Here is an 18,733-nt window from a genome sequence, read left to right on the forward strand (position 1 = left end):
CTCTCTTATCCTACAGCAATAAATAATTTGCTGTGACTTCTGCTACTGATCAAGTTGGAGTAACAAGCACTGGATTCAGCCACCCACAGGAAACAACCAAAAAAATAGACAAATATATTTAACAATGATTTTCAAGACACTCGACATCAGGTAAGATAGTGGATACAATAAGAAAAGTCAGATTACTTGCTTGTGAGATTTTTCAGGCCCTGGTGTGCAGAGCGGGACTACAGTGCAGCCCAGAGGACTTCCTGAGTTGAATAGATGGAGTTGAAAGTCCAAGGAGGTGAAGGCAGCTAGAAGTTACAGAGCAGGGTATCAGAAAGGAGGAAAGTCTCTAGAGAACCTCAGAAATTCCCTTGAGTATCAGCTGAGTATTGATCAGTGCATGGGTGTGAGGAAAATACCTGAAGTTAGTGAAAGAAATGATTAGTGAGGGCGTCTCAAAGGGTGGAACCACAGCCTGCTAAGTCTCAAAGGGTGAGGTCATAGCCTCCCAGGTTTTGAAGAGTCAGATCTTCACCATCTTGGGTCTGGAGCGTGTAGCTGCCATTCATGTGCCAGTAGGATGGGGCCAGAACTTCTGCCCAAAGCTGAGGGGGTAGAGCTGCCATGCCCAAAGGTCAGAAGAATGGGGCCTACCTGGGCTGGGGTGGTGGTGGGGGGATCACCACTCAGACAGACTAGAAGAATGGGGCCACCCACACCTGAGGAAGAAGAGTTGCTGTCCCATCCCAGTGGGCCTGTAAGGTGGAGCTGAAGTCCAGAATTCAGAAAATGAGGCCAACACCCAGAGTCAGGAGGATAGGACCATTGCCTAAGTGGTCTCAGACTACAGAGGATTATTTTCAAGCCGGAGAGCTAATGTAATGTGTTCTGCTGACTTGCTTGATGCCTGTATCCCTTCTTTCCCTCCAATTTCTTCCATTTGTAATGGAAATGTATACTGTGTGCCTCTTCCACTATTGTATTTTGGAAGTGGATAACTTGTATTCTAGATTTCACAGATGAAGAGGCATTTTGTCCCAGGATGGAATTTGGGCATGGAGTTAAGACTTTTGGGATAATATGATGGGGTGAATGTATTTTACATGTGGCAAAAACATGAATTTTGGGGGACCAAAGGGTGGAATGTTATGTATTGAAACGTGTCCCCCAGAATTTTGTGTCAACTTGGTAGGTCATGATTTCCAATATTGTGTGGTTGTCTACCATTTTGTGATCTGATGTGATTATCCTATGTGTTGTAAATCCTAACCTCTATGTCTTTAAAAAGGCAGGATTAGAGGCAGTTAGTTATGTAAATGATGCAAGACTCAATCTAAAGGATTAGGTTGTATCTTGAGTCTATCTCTTTTGAGATATATAAGAGAGAATTGAGCAGAGAGGAGAGGGACCTTCTTAACACTAAGGAAGAAGAGCCACGAGTGGAGCACGTCCTTTGCACCAGCATCCCTGCACTGAGAAACTCCTAGACCAGGGAAAGATTTATGGCAAGGACCTTCCTTAGAGCCGACAGAGAGAAAGCCTTCCCTGGGAGCTGACACCCTGAATTAGAACTTTCAGCCTCATAGGCTGTGAGAGAAGAAATTTCTGTTCATGTAAGCCATCCACTTGTGGTATTTCTGATATAGCAGCACTAGAAAGCTAAGACATATGGGCAGTTAGATACTTCAAAAGAGGGGTCAACAGAAAGACCATTTGAAGAAATAATGGCTGAAATATTCTGGATCCAATGAAAACTATAAACTCACAGATTTATAAATTTCAACAAGCCCCAAGCACAAGAAACATAAAGAAAACAACACAAAAGCATATCATAATCAAATGGCTCAAACCCAGTGATAAAGAAATAATCTTATGAGATGCCAGAGGAAAAAGACACGTTAAGTACAGATAAAGATGACAGCAGATTTCTTATCAGAAACAATGTAAGCAAGGAGAGGGTGGAGCAACATCTTTAAAGTATTGAAACAAAGAAACATTAACCTAGAATTCTATACCTAGAGGAAATAAATATTTTTTAAAAGTGAAGAAAAAATAAAGATGTTTTCAGACATACAACAGCTGAAAGATTACATCAACAGCAGAACTACACACCACAAGAGATGTTAAAGGAAGCCCTTCAGGTAGAAGATTATCACCAAATTGAAGTCTGGATCTATACAAAGTATCAAAGTGTATAAAAAATGGTGTAATGAACAACTACACGCCAGTTAATTCTATGATTTAGATGAAATGGAAAAATTAATCAAAAGACACAAACTAGCAAAGATCATTCAAGAGGAAATAGATAACCTGAATAAAAAAAAGAAAAAAAATTTTTTTAAAACAGTTTATATTTATTACGGAAAGTGAATTCATAGTTAAAAACTTTTCTCCAAAGAAAACACCAAAGGTCTCATTGGGTAATTCTCTGAAATTTTAAGGAAGAAATAATATCAATTCTGCAAACCCTTCCAGAAAGTTGAAGAGGAGGGAGTACTTCCCAACTAATTTTATGAAGCCATAATTATCCTGATATGGAAGTCAGACAATGACAATTCTATGAAAGAAAACAAAGACCAATATCCCTCATGAACATAGATGCAAAAATTGGAAATGAAATTTCAGCAAATTGAATAAAAAATATAAAAAGTATACCACTTATAATAAGATAGAATTTATTCCAGGAAGGCATGGGATTTACATTTTAAATCCCATTTATTGGGACTAGCATTTCAAAATCAGTTAATATAATTTAGCACATAACAAGCTAAAAAAGAAAGCCATATTATCTCAATATAGAAATGATCATCTTTAAAAAATATCTGACTCCACAGAAAAGCAAATAGAACTAATAAACAAGTGTATGAATGTCGTAGGATACAAGATCAATATGTAAAATCTATTGTATTTCTGTGTATTTGCAAAGAACAACCTGAAATTGAAATTTAAAACACCATTTAAAATAGCTTTAAAATACGAAATGCTTAGGGATAACCATGATCGAAAATGTATAAGACCTGTACATTGAGATGAGAGCAATTACTGAGATAAATTAAATAAAGGCCTAAATAAATGGAGATACTGTACTTATTGTTTAGAAACCCCTCTGCTATAATATGCCAATTCTCTCCAATTTAATCTACAACTTCAATTCAATCCCAATCGAATAACTTTTTGTAGAAATTGACAAGTTCAGACTAACGCTATTATGAAAATGCAAAGGACTGAAACTAGCCAAAACAACTTTGATGACTAACAAAACCTGGATGACTAACATGACCTGATTGCAAGGCTTATCATATATCTACAGTAACCAAGAAGGTGTTGTATTGCTATCAAGATCAACAAATAGATCCATGCAACAGAATATAGTTTAGTAATAGACCCACACATATATGGACACCTGATTTTTGACAAAAGTTCTAAGGCCATTCAGTGGAGAAAGAATATCTTTTCAACAAATGGCTCTAGAATAGTGAATATCTATATGTGAGAAAGACAGAGAACTTCATACTTTGAATCTTGTTTAAAAAAAAAAAAGAACTCAAAACTTATCAAAGACCTAGATGTCAAACCTAAAACTATAAAACTTTTAGGAGAAAACCTTTCTGATCTTGGGCTAGACAAAGATTTCTTAGATACGACCCTGAAAGCATGATCCAATGTTAAGGATTGAACTGTTATCCCCCAAAAGATATGTTGAAGTCCTAACCCCTGTGAACGTGACCTTTTTGGAAGCAGGGTTTTTCTTTGAGGATATTATCAGTTAAGTGAATGAGGTCATACCAGAGTAGGCTGGGTCCTAATCCCATCTGAATGGTGTCTTAGAAAAGGAAGAACAGACACAGAGACAGAGTCATACAGGGGAAAATACACACTGTGTGAGGAGGCATCTAAAAAGCCAAGAGTGCCAAGAAATGCCCTGGGTTACCACAGGCTGGGAGACACAAGAAAGAATCCTCGCCTGGAGATGTCAGAGGGAGCATGGCGCAGCCTACGTGTTGATTTGGACTTCCAGCCTCCAGAACTGCCAGACAATTGTCTGCAAAGAAATTCAGGGACTGAGTTCCCAGAAGGCCAGATAGTATTTCAGAGGGCAGGGAGAAGTCAGAGTAAACAAAGACGTTGCCTTTAATCGCGCACAAAAAAGATTTTTCAGAGGTGAAGCCGTTCAATAAAGTATGCTGTTTTCATGAATCTTTGACTGTCATTTTCAGTTTTCTCTTTGTCTTTAACAGAGTCAGTGGGCTGTTTACCCTGCATCTGATCTCCTGTTCTTTTTTTCTCTTGAAAATAGTGGATTTGAGGCCCTTTAAATTTCTTAGGTGCAATCAGAGTAGGAATGAGTAAGTTCCATCACAGGCAGTGGTCATTTAATGGTGTTCCCAGTCAACACAGACACTGTCAAGAAAGAGAAAGACAATCCTGAAGCATTTGAAGCTCTCTGACTGTAGTAGTATGTAGGCCCTATAGGGTTGCTATGAGTAGGAATCGACTCGACTGCACTGGGTTTTTTTATGTAGGCCCCACCTCTGCTGGTACCTGTGTCAACACAGAGTAAAGCAAAGGAGGCCAGGGTTTCATCTGAACTGTGGTCCCACCTCAGGCTCAGTGCAGCTTATCTTAGTCCTTGTTAAGAAAACTAAGAGCCTTATAAATGTCTTCCCGCCCTGTCCCAAGGTTATCACAAGCCCTGTGTCCTGGGCAGAGATCATTTAGAGCTGGCAAGAAAAGCTGCTGGGTGAGAAAGTAGTAAGGGTTCTTACCTGTTTTCCACCCTCAGTTTAGGTGGAGTGATTTTGTGATTTCTCTCTACCTGTCTCTCACTTGATCTTTGGACCTTTATTTTGCTCCTCCAATGTCCTGGGGGCTTTCTAGATTTCCTTCAATGTCTAGGTAATTAGAAACAACAACTACTGTAAGGGAACTAGGGTGATAAGGAATTGAAAGCACCGAGTGCGAGGCAATTACTCAAGGACCATAAAAGGAATTGCAGGGAACTGTGCTAGTGGGAGGGTGCATGGGTTTCACGGGATTTCTCAACTACAACCTTCAAATTTTAGTTTTTGAAGAGTACTTAGAGAAATTTGTTAAAAAAAAAAAGAATGCTCATTAGATCATTTGAATGTAATGAAATTTATCTCGGTTTGGGGTGTCAGTTGGAGGAAGCCTAGAATGAGGTAACCATAGCATCATATTATTTTTTAGGTCAATTTCCTGAGATAACTTACACACTCACAATGGGCCTGGTTCTTCATCAATGGATGCACTAGATGAGGGAAAGAACACATCTTATATGCTATGAATGCCTAGTTCCTACCCTGCCTTTGGAGGACAGTGGTGGTTCAGTGGAAGAATTCCTGACTTCCATGCAAGGACCCAGTTTCTATTCCTAGCCAATGCACCTCGTGCACAGCCAGCACCCATCTATCAGTGGAGGTGTGCACGTTACTAGGATGCTGAACACGTGTCAGTGGAGCTTCCACGCAAAGATAAATGAGGAGGAAAGCCCTGGTGATCTAATTCCAAAAATTAGACAATGAAAACCTTACGGAGCACAATGGTCCAATCCCACAGTCAATCATGGGCATGGCACCTTTTGTTGCACTGTGCTTGGGGCTGCCGTAAGTAGGGGAGCCGAAGTGAAGGCAGCTAACAACAACCCGCTACCTGCCACTTAACACCCAGTCTAATGCATAGGGTAGTTCTCATGTACCGCATACCCGTTCCAGGCTCAATATTGAGTTTTTAACATGGATTATGTAACTTCGATCTCATAAAGAACACTGCCCCATGATTTTTTGAAACAGGAATGTAGAAAGATTTAATCAGCTGTCCAAAATCACAGCACTATTTAGTAATTTGCATCCAAGTAGTGTTGATCCTAAACTCTTTTGTTGAATCCCTTCACCACAGTGCCTCTCTGTGCTTGCTGAGTGAATAATAATAAAAATAACCGCTTTTTAAAAATGCTTGTTTTCTAAGAGCTAGGTAATGTTCCATGCCTAATTCAGACTTAACTGTCATCATGCAAAATAAGAGGAATCATCTTGATTCTACAGTGAAAACATGAGGCTTAGGATGGATAAGTTACATGTCTGCCCAAATTCACTAAACAGGTCACAGAGGTGGGACACAAAGTTTAAACTCTTAACTTTAAACTCTGCTGTTTTTACCCCTTCTCATTGCTTTTGTATGTAAGGTAGAGGGGAGGGAGAATAAAAGGTTATCTGCTGATTCTACTGAATCCAGGTATTTCTCCATGCCCAGAATCAAATGTTTGAAGTTTCGCAAATGGAGAAGATGCTCCTTTTTCCCTCTCTGTCATCATTCTTTTAAATTAGCTACAATAATTAGAACAGTGTAGTATTGTCATAAAGATCCATATACCAAAATTTACTGTATTTCTCTATATTTACAAAGAAAAACTGAAATTGAAATTAAAAATACCGTTTACTATAGCTTAAAATAAGAAATATAATCAAGGAGAACTCTGAAAAGCTAGCACTTTAATTTGCTTTGAAAATTATTATGTATCTGGGTCTTTCAGTTGCTGGAACACACTCAAGTTGTTTCTGCCTTATGTGTCTTTGTACCAGTAGTTTTCAACATCTGAAACTGCCTCTGCCCTCCTCCCCATCTTGGTAAGAATGGTTCTGTCTTATCCTTCAGGTCTCAACTAAACAGCATCTTCTCAGTGGATTTGTCATGGCTCCTCTATCAATCTCCATCACATCACCTTGATATATATATTTTTCATTTTACTTACAGCTATCTGAAATTCAAGTTCATTGAGAGCAGGAACCTCATGTATTCACAGCTGTTTTCCCAGCATCTAGAATATGGCTTAACTAGAGTAGAAACTCAAGGAATATTTTTGTTACTGTTGTATGGTGTGGAGTCAATTCTGACTTATAGCAATCCTATAGGACAGAGTAGAACTGCCCCATAGGGTTCCTTAGGTTGTAATTGTTAGGGGAGCAGATTGCCAGGTCTTTATTCCTGTGGAGCCACTGGTGGGTTGAAAGTGCTGATGTTTCTGTTAGGAGCCAAATACTTAAACATTGTGCCATCAAGGCTCCTCAAAGAATATGCTATCCAACTAAATATAAAATGATCTGGAAACAGAGACAAACCCCTTATTTTTGCCAATCAGAGGCACTCAAAGTGAGGCTGGCTAACTCAGTCATCCTGGGTGACTGAGTGCATGCCTAAGGCTACCTCCATTGAGAAGTTAGCACAGAAGGCACGGAAAATAGTTTAACAAAGTCACTAAATACATAAACAAGAAAACAAAACAAAAAGAAGGCTTGGAGAGTGGGAGGGGATTCAATGTTCAGATCTGCTAAATATACTACCTAAAATGTAGTTTCCAACAAAAAATTACCAGACATGCAAAGAGATAGAAAAGTGTTAACCATACACAGGATCAAATGCAGGCTCTCCTTTCTTTTAGCAGTTTCCTTAGTAGACATAAAATTATATAAAGCAATGATTATAACTGTTGGTTTTGTAACATATATTGATGTAATATATATAAGAATAATGGCACAAAAAGAGGGAAGAAGAAATGAAGTTATAGGAGTAACAATATTGTATCTCACTGGAATTATCTTAGTATAAATGTCTACTAAATTTTGATAAGATGTATGTGGTAATCACTAAGAAAAGAACCAAAAATATATAGTGGAGAAATCATTAAAGGACTTAAAATGTTACACTAGAAAATATTTGCTAAAAGAACACAGTAAAGGAGGGCTAGAAGAACAAAAAGATACATGAGAAATATAGAAAAAAATACAGTGGCAAATAAAAATCTGACTATATTGGGGTGGGTTGATACTGGTCCCCCAGAAGACATGCCCATGTCTTACTTAAACCAAAAACTTACTTAACTTCTCAAAACTGTACTTAAGTCCTTATTTGGAAAAAAAAAAGTCTTAAATATCAAATCCAAAAATATATAAAAAGTATAATAGATCATGATAACCTAAGATTTATCCCAGGGATGGTTGGTTTAACATTGAAAACTAACCCACTACATTAACAGATTAAAAAAGAGATCTATATGATCATCTCAATACATGCTTTAAAGCATTTGACAAAATTCAATGTCCGTATCTCTTAATAACTCTCAGCAAACTTGGAAAAGAAGGAAACTTCCTCAACCTAAAAAAAAAAAAAAAATAGGGCATCATATTTAATGGTGAAGCACTAAATGCTTCTCCCAGTGTCAGGAACAAGACAAGAATGTCTTCTATTCAATATTAAGCTGGAGGTTCTAGCCAGTGAAATAAGGGGGGAAAAAAAATAAAGGAATTCAATTGAAAAAGAAGTGAGGTTGTCTTTTTTCACAGATGAATGCCATCTATGTAGAAATTAGGATCCACAGGACAGGTATGAGAACTAACAAGTAAGTTTAGCAAGGTTGTAAAATACAAGATCCATATACAAAAATTAACTGTATTTCTCCGTATTTAGGAAGAACTGAAATTGAAATTAAAAACACCATTTAATACATATAATGTAATTCCATTTATATATATATAATTCTAAAAAATGCAAATCTATAGTGACAGAAATCAGGTTAGTGGTTACTTGGGGATGGGAGGCAGGGAAAGGTATAAGAGAGAGTTTTCAATGCACAATAGGAAACTTTGAGCACGACGGATCGGTTCATTATTTAATTGTGGTGATGCTTTTATCTACATATACATATGTCACAACACCAAATTATACACTTTAAATATGCACAATTTGTTGTATGCCAATCATACTTCATTAAAGTTGTCTTAAAAATTGCTTCTGATAATAGACTTAAACAGTGATTAAAAATACACGATCTGCCTTATTTGCTTTTGTTCATGGCTTACATCCAACAAAATGGCAATACCACCTCTTAAGCTTTTCCTCTTCTTTCCCAGAAGAATGGCAAAAGCCATTTTAAAAACTTTTTATTCTCAGGACCCATTTCCCTTTATAACTATGCTTACAGGAACTGTTGGCAAGGAGGATCTTAGGAAGTCTTACAGTATGAAGCACAGTCAATTAATTCCCTGTTTAAGCCTGACTGAGAAAATGTGGTTACCATAAAGATTTAACAAACTGACAAAGTATATAACATTCCAAGTTTCTGTCTCGTTTCTCAAGTCTTCCTCTACAAGATTCCGCTTTGTTTGGCAGATTCCAAAGTTGTCTAACTTATGTATATGTTTGACTGTAAAAGTTGTTAAGAAAGACACAGGGAAATTATAAAGGTGAAAAAAGAAAAGAAAACAGTTGTCTAGAAAAGATGAGGAAATGAAAAAGATGTCTAGATGATGCACATGTTGGGTCTTTCAAGCTTGCTTTGAGACAATGTCACTAATGGGGAAGGGAATGAATGTTTTTAAATTCTTAAACTTTTTATGATTTATATATGTCATCTGTGTGATTACTAATGTAATACATTTTAGCCTCAAATGTTGTCTGGTAAAATCTTAAGTTTTCTGTACAGCAAGACAATCTCCAAGGCATCTGTACATTCAAATTCCAAGTGTTGAGGCCCCATAGGTAACCGTGGCTCTGCCCTTCTGGAACTCAGGCCTAAATTGACTTCCACATACATTCTCCTCATATCCCTTTTGTATATTAAGGCTATAACATAAACACAAGCGTGATTACAACAAAAACCAAACTCGTTGCCGTTGAGTCTATTCTGACTCAGAGTGACCCTATAGAATAGAGTAGAACTGCCCCTTAGGATTTCCTAGGAGCAGCTGGTGAATTCCAGCTGCTGACCTTTTTTGGTTAGCTATTTGGAAACCCTGTGGTGTAGTGGTTAAGTGCTACGGCTGCTAACCAAAGGGTCAGCAGTTCGAATCTTCCAGGAGCTCCTCGGAAACTCTATGGGGCAGTTCTACTCTGTCCTATAGGGTTGCTATGAGTCGAAATTGACTCAACGGCACTGGGTTTGATGGACACAGTATTTGCTTTGTAGCCAAACTTGGTAGTTGCATGTTCGGCAAATCACATAAGTATTTTTAAACCTGTGTTCTAGAAAATGACAATAGTAAAATTTAGTTGGTAGATTTATGTTAAGGCTAAAAGTAAACAATACATGTTATTTTTCTTGAGCATGAGAGAGCAAGTGGGAAGAAAATGTGGAAGGAAACAAAAGACTATGAAATGAAGATTAAAAGAGCAGGAGAAGCAGATCAGCAGAGACAGAGAGCAAAGTTTTCAAAGAAATTATCTGTATGCTCAGCCATATACTTCTAGGTGTTCTGTTTTATTCTGTTTTTCCATTTGGAAGAGGAAGAGGAGGAGAAGGAGCTGACAAAAAAAGAGCATCAGACCAGTAGATGATGAATGAAACTAGTGCTCTTAGGGGAGGAGTTTCCAGAAGACCAGATTACCTTTCTGGAGGGCAGGGGGAGGTCAGAGCAAGCAAAGTTGTTTCCTCTGCTGATGTACTGGTAGAATCTTGAAAGGGGAAGCCTTTCAATAAAGTAGTGGGCAGAATTCTACTTGTAAGGGTATAGGGAGTAGTGGGCTCAAAGAAATTCAGCCTAGTGAGTCTAGACTACCTTTAAAGGAAGAAATCCACTTTCAAACATAGTGCAAACATGTGGTTAAGAAGACTGCTGTTGCCGTGAATCTTATTCATCTTTTACTGTTGGATTCAATTTTCTCTGTCTTAAACAGAGTCAGTGTGCTGTTTACCCTGCGTCTGATTTCTTGTTCTTTTTTTCTCTTGAAAATAATGCATTTGTAAATTTCTTTAATGGAGTCAGAATAGTAATAAGCAAGTTTCATTTGAGACAATGGAAGTTTACTTTTGTCCCCAGTCACCACAGACAACGTCAAGAAAGAGAAAGACAATCTGAAGTATTTCAAACTCTCAGTTTGGGTCTCCTCTCTGGTGCTGCCTGAGTCAACACAGAGCACAGCAGAGGGCCCTCAAGGACACCTACCACCTGAGGAGGCCAGGGTTTCATCTGAACAGCTGGCCCACACCAGGCTTAGTGCTTGGTGCTGGTAGTTGTTAGGAAAACTCTTATAAATTCCTTCCCACCCTTCCCCAACATTATTGCAGGCTCTATTTCCTGGAGCAGAGATCATTTAGAGCTGGAAAGAAAGCTGCTTGGTGAGAAAGTAGTAAGGGTTCTTACCTGTTTTTCCCCCTCAGTTTAGATGGAGTGATTTCTCTTGCTTCTGTGTCCCTCTCTTGATTTTTTGACTTCTGTTTCACTTCTCCAATGTTCCTGGGCTTCGGACTTCCTGCAGAGACCGGATAATTAGAAACAACAGCCCCTTCACGGAATAAAGTAATATGAAACTGAAAGCACTGAGTGCAAGGCCGTGACTCAACCACTGTAAAAACAATTGCTGGAAGCTGTGCTAGTGGGAGGGTACATGGGTTTCACACGATTTCTCAACTAGAATCTTCAAATTTTTGTTTAATAACAGTTCTTAGAGGCCATTTGCTGTGGGAAGGAAAAAAAATATCCACTGGATCATTTGAATGGAATGAAAGGTACCTCAGACACGGGGGGCCAATTTGAGAAGTCTAGAATAAGGAAGCAGCATAATATTTTTTTTAGGTCTACTTTCCTGAAATAACCTACACACTCATAATGGGCCTGGTTACTCATTAAAAGATGAAGTAAATGAAGGAGAGATCATGTCCTATACACTATGAATACCCAGCCCCTGCCCCAGGAGCTGGCACTTGTACAGAATACACAATGGGTAGGGTAGCTTCCATGTATTATGCACACGTTCCTGGCTCGCTGCTGATCTCTTTACATGTATTACTTAACTTAAATATTATGACAAATATCTTCCCATGCTTTTACAAAAACAGAAGCACAAAAAATTTAATCGCTTGTCTAAAATCACAGTGCTGTAATTAATCTGAATCCAAGCAGTCTTTTTCCTAAACTCTTGTTGAACCACTTCACCCTGCTGCCTCTTTATGCTTGCTGAGTAAATGTGACTGGCTTTTTTCACCCCTGAAAATCTGAGTGTTTCACAACTGAGATGTCCACAATATGAAATTCTAAATACCGGATTAAAAAAAAAAAATCTTCCATGAAACTGATCTTTAGGAGTATACCTGTTAACACTTCACTATTCAGAAAAGTTTTACTTTACCATTGTCTCAGAGTTGACTCCCTCTCTACAAGAAAACCTCCCTTGCGATTGAAAAATTAAAAACAACCACATGCACCTATCCACCCACACTCACAAACATGATTCTTAATATGTAGCAACATTCAGTATTGGCAATTGATTTGTCATGTTGTTGTTAGGTGCCCTGGGGTTGGCTCTGTGTACAGTGGGATGAAACACTGCTTGGCCCTGCATCCACTCACAATCGTAGTTAGATGAATAAAAACAGCTTAAATACTTTTTAATGAAAATTTTAAACCAGTCCATCTGACCACAATGGCCTGAAATTGGTTAATTTTGGGTTTCCTCAAATGATGAGACAGTGTGTTAAACTAGGAAGGTTAAATTAAGTTCATTCGTGGCTCTGTATTCTGTAAAGTGGACTAGAACACTCTGTACTGTCTTTCCCTTTTCCCTCCCTGTCTTTGACATTTTATAAATGATCAGTCACTGGCCATCCTCTACTTCTTCTGAGGGCAAGAATTTGTAGTGTTAATTCAAGAAAACTTGAAACTCTTTTCACTGCAAACATGTCAGATTGAACGTGAAAGCAGGGTCCGGCTCTTAGTTTCAGGGAAATGAACTAGATGCTAAGAAAACAGATTCTTGTCTAACAAGTTGTAAGCAGTTTTATGTGTTTTAATTTTATGTCAGCCTGCTTGAATAATTCTCTGTGGAGTTTTTCTTTTCAACTTTGCATAAGAGGAAGCTAAATATTTCTACTTTCCAGTTTTATTGGAGTTGTTGTCTTTCAAATCCTAATATCCTTCTAATAGATAGTCATGGATCAAATTATTTCACTGTTTAGCGTTGTTACATTAAAAAAATCTGTACACGTGTATAGGCTTAGGAAAAGGCTTGGAAGAATTTGTACTAAACTATTAAGTCCATTTAATTCACAACAATAAGTGAGGACTGTTTTCAGGAACACTTTTGCAATCATTCATTCTTTCCAGATTTTATTAAGGACCAGCCACATGCTACAGCTATTGTGAGAGTCATATATCAACATTCAAAAGCTGGATGTGGCAGTTTAAGGAAGAAGTAAGAGAAAGAAAAAGAACGCTCAGAGGAGCCTTCTGACTTTTTCCAATATAAAATATTCCAGTCAAGGCAAATACAGTCTAGTTCCAAATTTCATAATTCTCCTTCAAGCTCAGACTTGCCCATGTGATTGGAAGGTGGGAGTGGCAGTGGGGTCTGCCCTTTCACTTCTCCCTTCCTTCCCTTAATTTTTAGGGTTTCTTTTTTCTCTTACAAAAATATTGGAGATGTCAAGGTTGTTTAAAGGAAGAAATTCAAAATCTTCTTTCCTAGTGTATCTCTCGATTTTTCTTACCAAGTTTGCTCCTGTACTTACTATTATGCACAGAAGCAAACTTGGTATGAAGTATTATGCACTTATTATTTTCTGTATAAACTGTGAGGGTGTGACTTTCTATATCTTTTGCAACACCAGGGGCTATTGTTTCATGTGTAAGTTAAAATGCTGAGGGGTTATTCTTTCACATCTTGGTAAAAATGGTGGCGAAATGATAGTTTGTCCTTTCAATAAACAACTTCTTTTTTTATAAATTTTTGAACATATTTTAATCTTTTAGTATTCATATGTAATTCCTATGATTTATATTAAAATACTCTGCCCGTTTGTCCTTGAGAAGATTTAAAAAATCCTTTTGCATAACTATTTATGCATACCCAGACACAGAGCAAAGATCACAAGCAGAGTGCTGGAGAAAAACTGATGCTCAGAAAGTTTGTTGTGTCTATCTCTGATGCCTGAAAACGAGACACCTTTATTGTTAACGTTAATGAGCCTCATTTACATATTTCATATAAATACACATATAATTCCTATATGTACTATATATGTTTATGTACTTAGTAACTATAATTCATAATGGTAACTATAAACATATATAGAAACAAAGTTTCTCTTGCTGCTGTAGCATCATGAAAAAATAGCTGCACACATTTCTGAACTATTTGGAGCATGTATTACTTGAAAAATAGGTGCATAGCCTTTAAATATAGGCTACATGACATGTACTCTGATAGCTCTGAGGGACATCTCTACAAGGTCATTAGTCAGTGTCAAGGTCTATAAAATTGCATAATTAGGACAGGCACATAATCTGGAAGGATATTTCATACAAATTATTATGCACTGGGTTAAGAAAACAAAGAAGGGATTCAGATATGGTCCTGAGTTTTAAAGTCTCATGAACATGCTCTGAATTGTGAATGTATTTACGTGGAGGTGATTTTCACGTAAAATACTCTATTCTGTATGCTTTAGGGGCACAGCTGCAGGGATTCATTTATTCATCTGGGGTTAATAATTCTTTTATACAATGGAGGCAAGATCACATAGTTAGAAAGGTGTCATGGATTGAATTGTGTCCCCCAAAAATATGTGTATCAATTTGGCTAGGCCACGATTCCCAGTATTGAGTGATTGTTTACCACTTTGTCATCTGATGTGATTTTCCTATGTGTTATAAATCTTATCTTTATGATGTTGATAAAATGTGATTAGCAGCAGTTACGTTAATGAGGCAGGACTCAATCTACATGATTGGATTGTGTCTTGAGCCATCTCTTTTGAGATATAAAAGAAAGAAGCAAGCAGAAAGACAGGGGGATCTTGTACCACCAAGGAAGCAGCAGGGCGCTTCCTTTGGACCCAGGGTTTCTAATCAGAGAAGTTCCTAGTCCAGGGGAGGATTGATGACAAAGACCTTCCTTCAAAGCCAATAGAGAGAGAAAGCCTTCCCCTGGAGCTGATGCCCTGAATTTGAACTTCTAGCCTACTAGACTGTGAGAGAATAAACTTCTGTTTGTTGAAGGCATCCACTTGTGGTATTTCTGTTACAGCAGCACTAGATAACTAAGACAAAACGCAAAAGACAATATGTGTGAGTGTAGAGAGAGAGAGAGAGAATATGTCTCGTGTTCACGAAACACTGCTAGGTGCTGAGGGGTATATGAAAACTACTTTTGCATAGTGACTGCCCTGAAAAGGATTTACTCTACTGGGTGAGATAGACTGTCACCCATAAATAAAAGCAAAGGAATGAGACAACAGGGAGGTGGGAGCACTATCATAGTAGCCAGATTCAAGACCAACCGTTGGAAAATTGGAAACTTTTACCAGTGGGAATTTATTTTGATAACTGTTGTGTAAAACTTATTTTTTTTAATAGTTAGACAGTTGTTCCTATATATATATATTTAAATTTGTTTCTCCAACATACATTCTTTTCTGTTTCCATTTATTCTTATTATATAAACTCAATACCTCACTTCAAAATGACTATAATTTATAGTTTGCTTTAATATCTGGCAGCAGAATTCTTTCTCAATGCATTGTTTTGGCTCTTCTTACCAAACAATTCATCTGAGAGATAGTACCATGAGGTGAAGACCCTCCAGAATTTTTTTAGGGGTATATTTTAATATAGCAGGCAAGTATAAATTGATTTATATATAATTTATTTATAGATATTTAATAATTATATTGATTAAAATAACTTACAGATAATTTATAGTTATAGATTTTTATAGGCATTTGTAGATAATTTGAAAGCATAACCACTTGGTTTTCAACCCTGAGAAAATATGCAATTGTCAAAAATCTAAATTCTTCCCCTCTTACGTGAAAATTGTTTTTCTATTTATCCTGACCATTCAGTGAGAGATTTCTGCTGGGTTTGTGTTTTACCAACAACAACAACAACAACAACAAACAAACAAACCCAGTGCCATGCAGTCAATTCTGACTCATAGCAACCCTATAGGACAGAGTAGAACCGCCCCGTTGAAATTCCAAGGAGCACCTGGCGGATTCGAACTGCTGACCCCTTGGTTAGCAGCTATAGCACTTAACCACTACACAACCAGGGTTCCCTTGTGTTTTACAGACAGGGAAAAGAATATAATAGGGAAGAATAGCATCTCCTAATCCATCATCCCGTTACGTGCATTATGGATATACTGACCTGCAGATTTGTGGCCTCTTTTGGAGCTAGGAGGACTAGGGGAAGAACACATGATGCTGAGAAATTGTCCTGAAGAGAGTACTGAAAAGTCACGGTAAGGCCAAATCTCCTGATTTTGTGTTAGAGCAAAAGGAAGATCGTGGACTACATTTTAAAGTACGATTTAAATGTATAGAGTTTTTGATCCCGATATGTGGGCTAATACCCAGAACTATATTAAATCGTAATGATCACAATGTCTCTCAAGGGCATGACGCTAGGATTCACCATTAGGTATGATTTAAGCTCTTGGACAAGTGTCTTTTCTTCATCAAGCCATGTCTACCTTCCTCACACATTTGAAAATATGTTTTGCTGCTCTCTAGAAAATTTTTTAAAATCATAAAAAGAATGCAAGTACAAGCCAGAAGACAACAATGTAGGTGACAAAATTACAAGACTTCACTTAAAATGGACTAAGTTTAGGACGTTTAGAGTCTAACCTCCATGAAACCTAGAGTTTGGGCGTTGATGGTAATGGTTATTTATTTTTTATTCTTTCTTTTCTGAATACCTCACTTGTATTTTCTTAGTCTGGTTTCCCTCGTTTTCCCAAAATGGCTGCTGTAGTTCTGGGGACCACATGTTGACTCAATATGCTGAGAAAGAAAAGGTACTTTTTTTTTTTCCTCATGTGTTCTTTATTCTGTGTGAAGAAAACATTTCCCAGAAGCCCTGTCACAGCCGTGGGACCACAGTGCAGAGGCATGAAATAACTACAGGCTACATAAACTGATTAAATTTTTAATTTTATATGTATCTATCAACTTCCCACTTTACAAAGTGAGGAAATTAGTACCTCTGCACAGCTCCCACACCCTCTAATGATGAAAAAATGCAACTTCACAATCAAAGAATATCGTACTATGAGAAAGATGGGTTTATTCCAGGAAGGAAAGGTCAAAGTCTTAAATGACCACTTTGTGTGAGACCTGATCAAATTCTGAAAGAAGGAGAGGACATACCTCCCCCTTATTCCTTGGGTTGGTGGGTTTGAGGTGCTTGTACACTTACATCTAAAGGCATTTGTGATCTACCCTGACTTCATTTGATTTTTCACCACTGGTTTTGTTTGTTTGTTTTTTAATTTTTGTTAGGGTTAGAGTTAAGATTTAGGTTGATTTTCATGATTAGGTTTAGGGTTAGGCCTAGGGCTAGCATCAGGTTTAGGTTAGAATTAGTGTTAGGTTTAATGTTAATGGTAGGCTTAGGGTTCCATAGCACTGTTTTGAAGTTTGAGTAGAACTATTCACTGTCAGGACTGTGCCCTCCTATGTACCTGCAGTCAGGGTTCTCCATATATCCTGTAAAGACTGATCACTCTTTAGCAGTGGCTTACATGACAGTACATTATACTACCTACAGTCTAAATACCATTTGCTAAATATTTCATATTCTTTCACTAATGAAAATGCCAAATTAATCATACACTAAACTTCTATATGACATTGCAGTGATTTATAAACTTTCAAGTATATTTTATTGCTGTTTAAATATTCAAGTGCCAATGCCACTGTGCTAATTGTTGGGATGTTTTAGTGTATAGTTAGAGCTAATCTTTCCTCATTAATCATATATTTTTTTCTAATTTCATTGGCAATTTTTGTTTGTTGTTTTCTGTATAATTTTTAAAATAAACCTGTCTACTTCCAAAAAAAATGTGCGACATATTTATTTGAATCACATTAAATGTATATATTGGTTATAGCATATTGACATTTTTATTTCACCCATTTTTATAGATTTTTAGTCTTTCTACTAGTATTTTAAATATTTCTTCATATGGGTTTTCTATACTTTTTTTTTTAAGTGTTGGAATAACTGGCTTTTATTTAGGAATTCCAAACCTTGCCAGAAAATTAATAAATTTTAACATAATTTTCTTTTTTTATTGTGCTTTAGATGAAAGTTTATAGCTCAAGTTAATTTCTCATACAAAAATTTATACACATATTATTATGTGATATTAGTTGCAGTCCCCACAATGTGACAGCACACTCCTCCCTTCCACCCTGGGTTTCTTGTGTCCATTCAACCAGTTCCTGTCCCTTCCTACCTTCTCATTCTGCCTCCAGATGGGAGCCGCCCATTTGGTCTCGTGTATCTGATTATACTAAGAAGCACACTCCTCACGAATATTATTTTTTGTTTTATAGTCCAGTCTAATGTTTGTTTGAAGAGTGGACTTCAGGGATGGTTTTAGTTTTGGGTTAACAGAGCATCCCAGGGGCCATAGTTTTGGGGGTTCCTCCAGTCTCTGTCAGACCGTTAAGTCTGGTCTTTTTATGTGAATTTGAGTTCAGTTCTGCACTTTTCTCCCATGCTGTCTTGTCAGAACAGTCATCGGTGGTAGCCAGGCACCATCTACTTCTTCCAGTCTCAAGCTGGTGGAGTCTGTGGTTTATGTGCACTTTTTGTCTCTTGGGCTAATATTTTCCTTGTGTCTTCTGTGTACTTCATTCTCCTTTGCTCCAAGTGGGGTGGGACAAACTGATACATCTTAGACGGCTGCTTGAAAGTTTTTAAGACCCCAGATGCCACACACCAAA

At 37.5% G+C, this 18,733-nt stretch overlaps 1 protein-coding gene across 6 annotated transcripts in view; it reads right to left on the minus strand.

The window, feature by feature from the left end:
* Positions 1-11,308, minus strand: part of LOC126071559 (guanylate-binding protein 1-like) — an 81,928-nt gene extending 70,620 nt beyond the window's left edge. For 4 of the 6 annotated variants that reach the window (XM_049875748.1, XM_049875750.1, XM_049875749.1 and 1 more), the window contains exon 1: positions 11,142-11,305. The gene's annotated coding sequence lies outside the window, so the exon portion shown is untranslated. Of the gene's footprint in view, positions 1-4,244; positions 4,390-11,141 lie in introns of all 6 variants that reach the window. The other 2 variants (XM_049875751.1, XM_049875752.1) reach the window with 2 other exon arrangements.
* Positions 11,309-18,733: the final 7,425 nt, after the last annotated feature.

Source organism: Elephas maximus, chromosome 3 (assembly GCF_024166365.1).
Source record: "Elephas maximus indicus isolate mEleMax1 chromosome 3, mEleMax1 primary haplotype, whole genome shotgun sequence".
NCBI lineage: Eukaryota > Metazoa > Chordata > Mammalia > Proboscidea > Elephantidae > Elephas > Elephas maximus.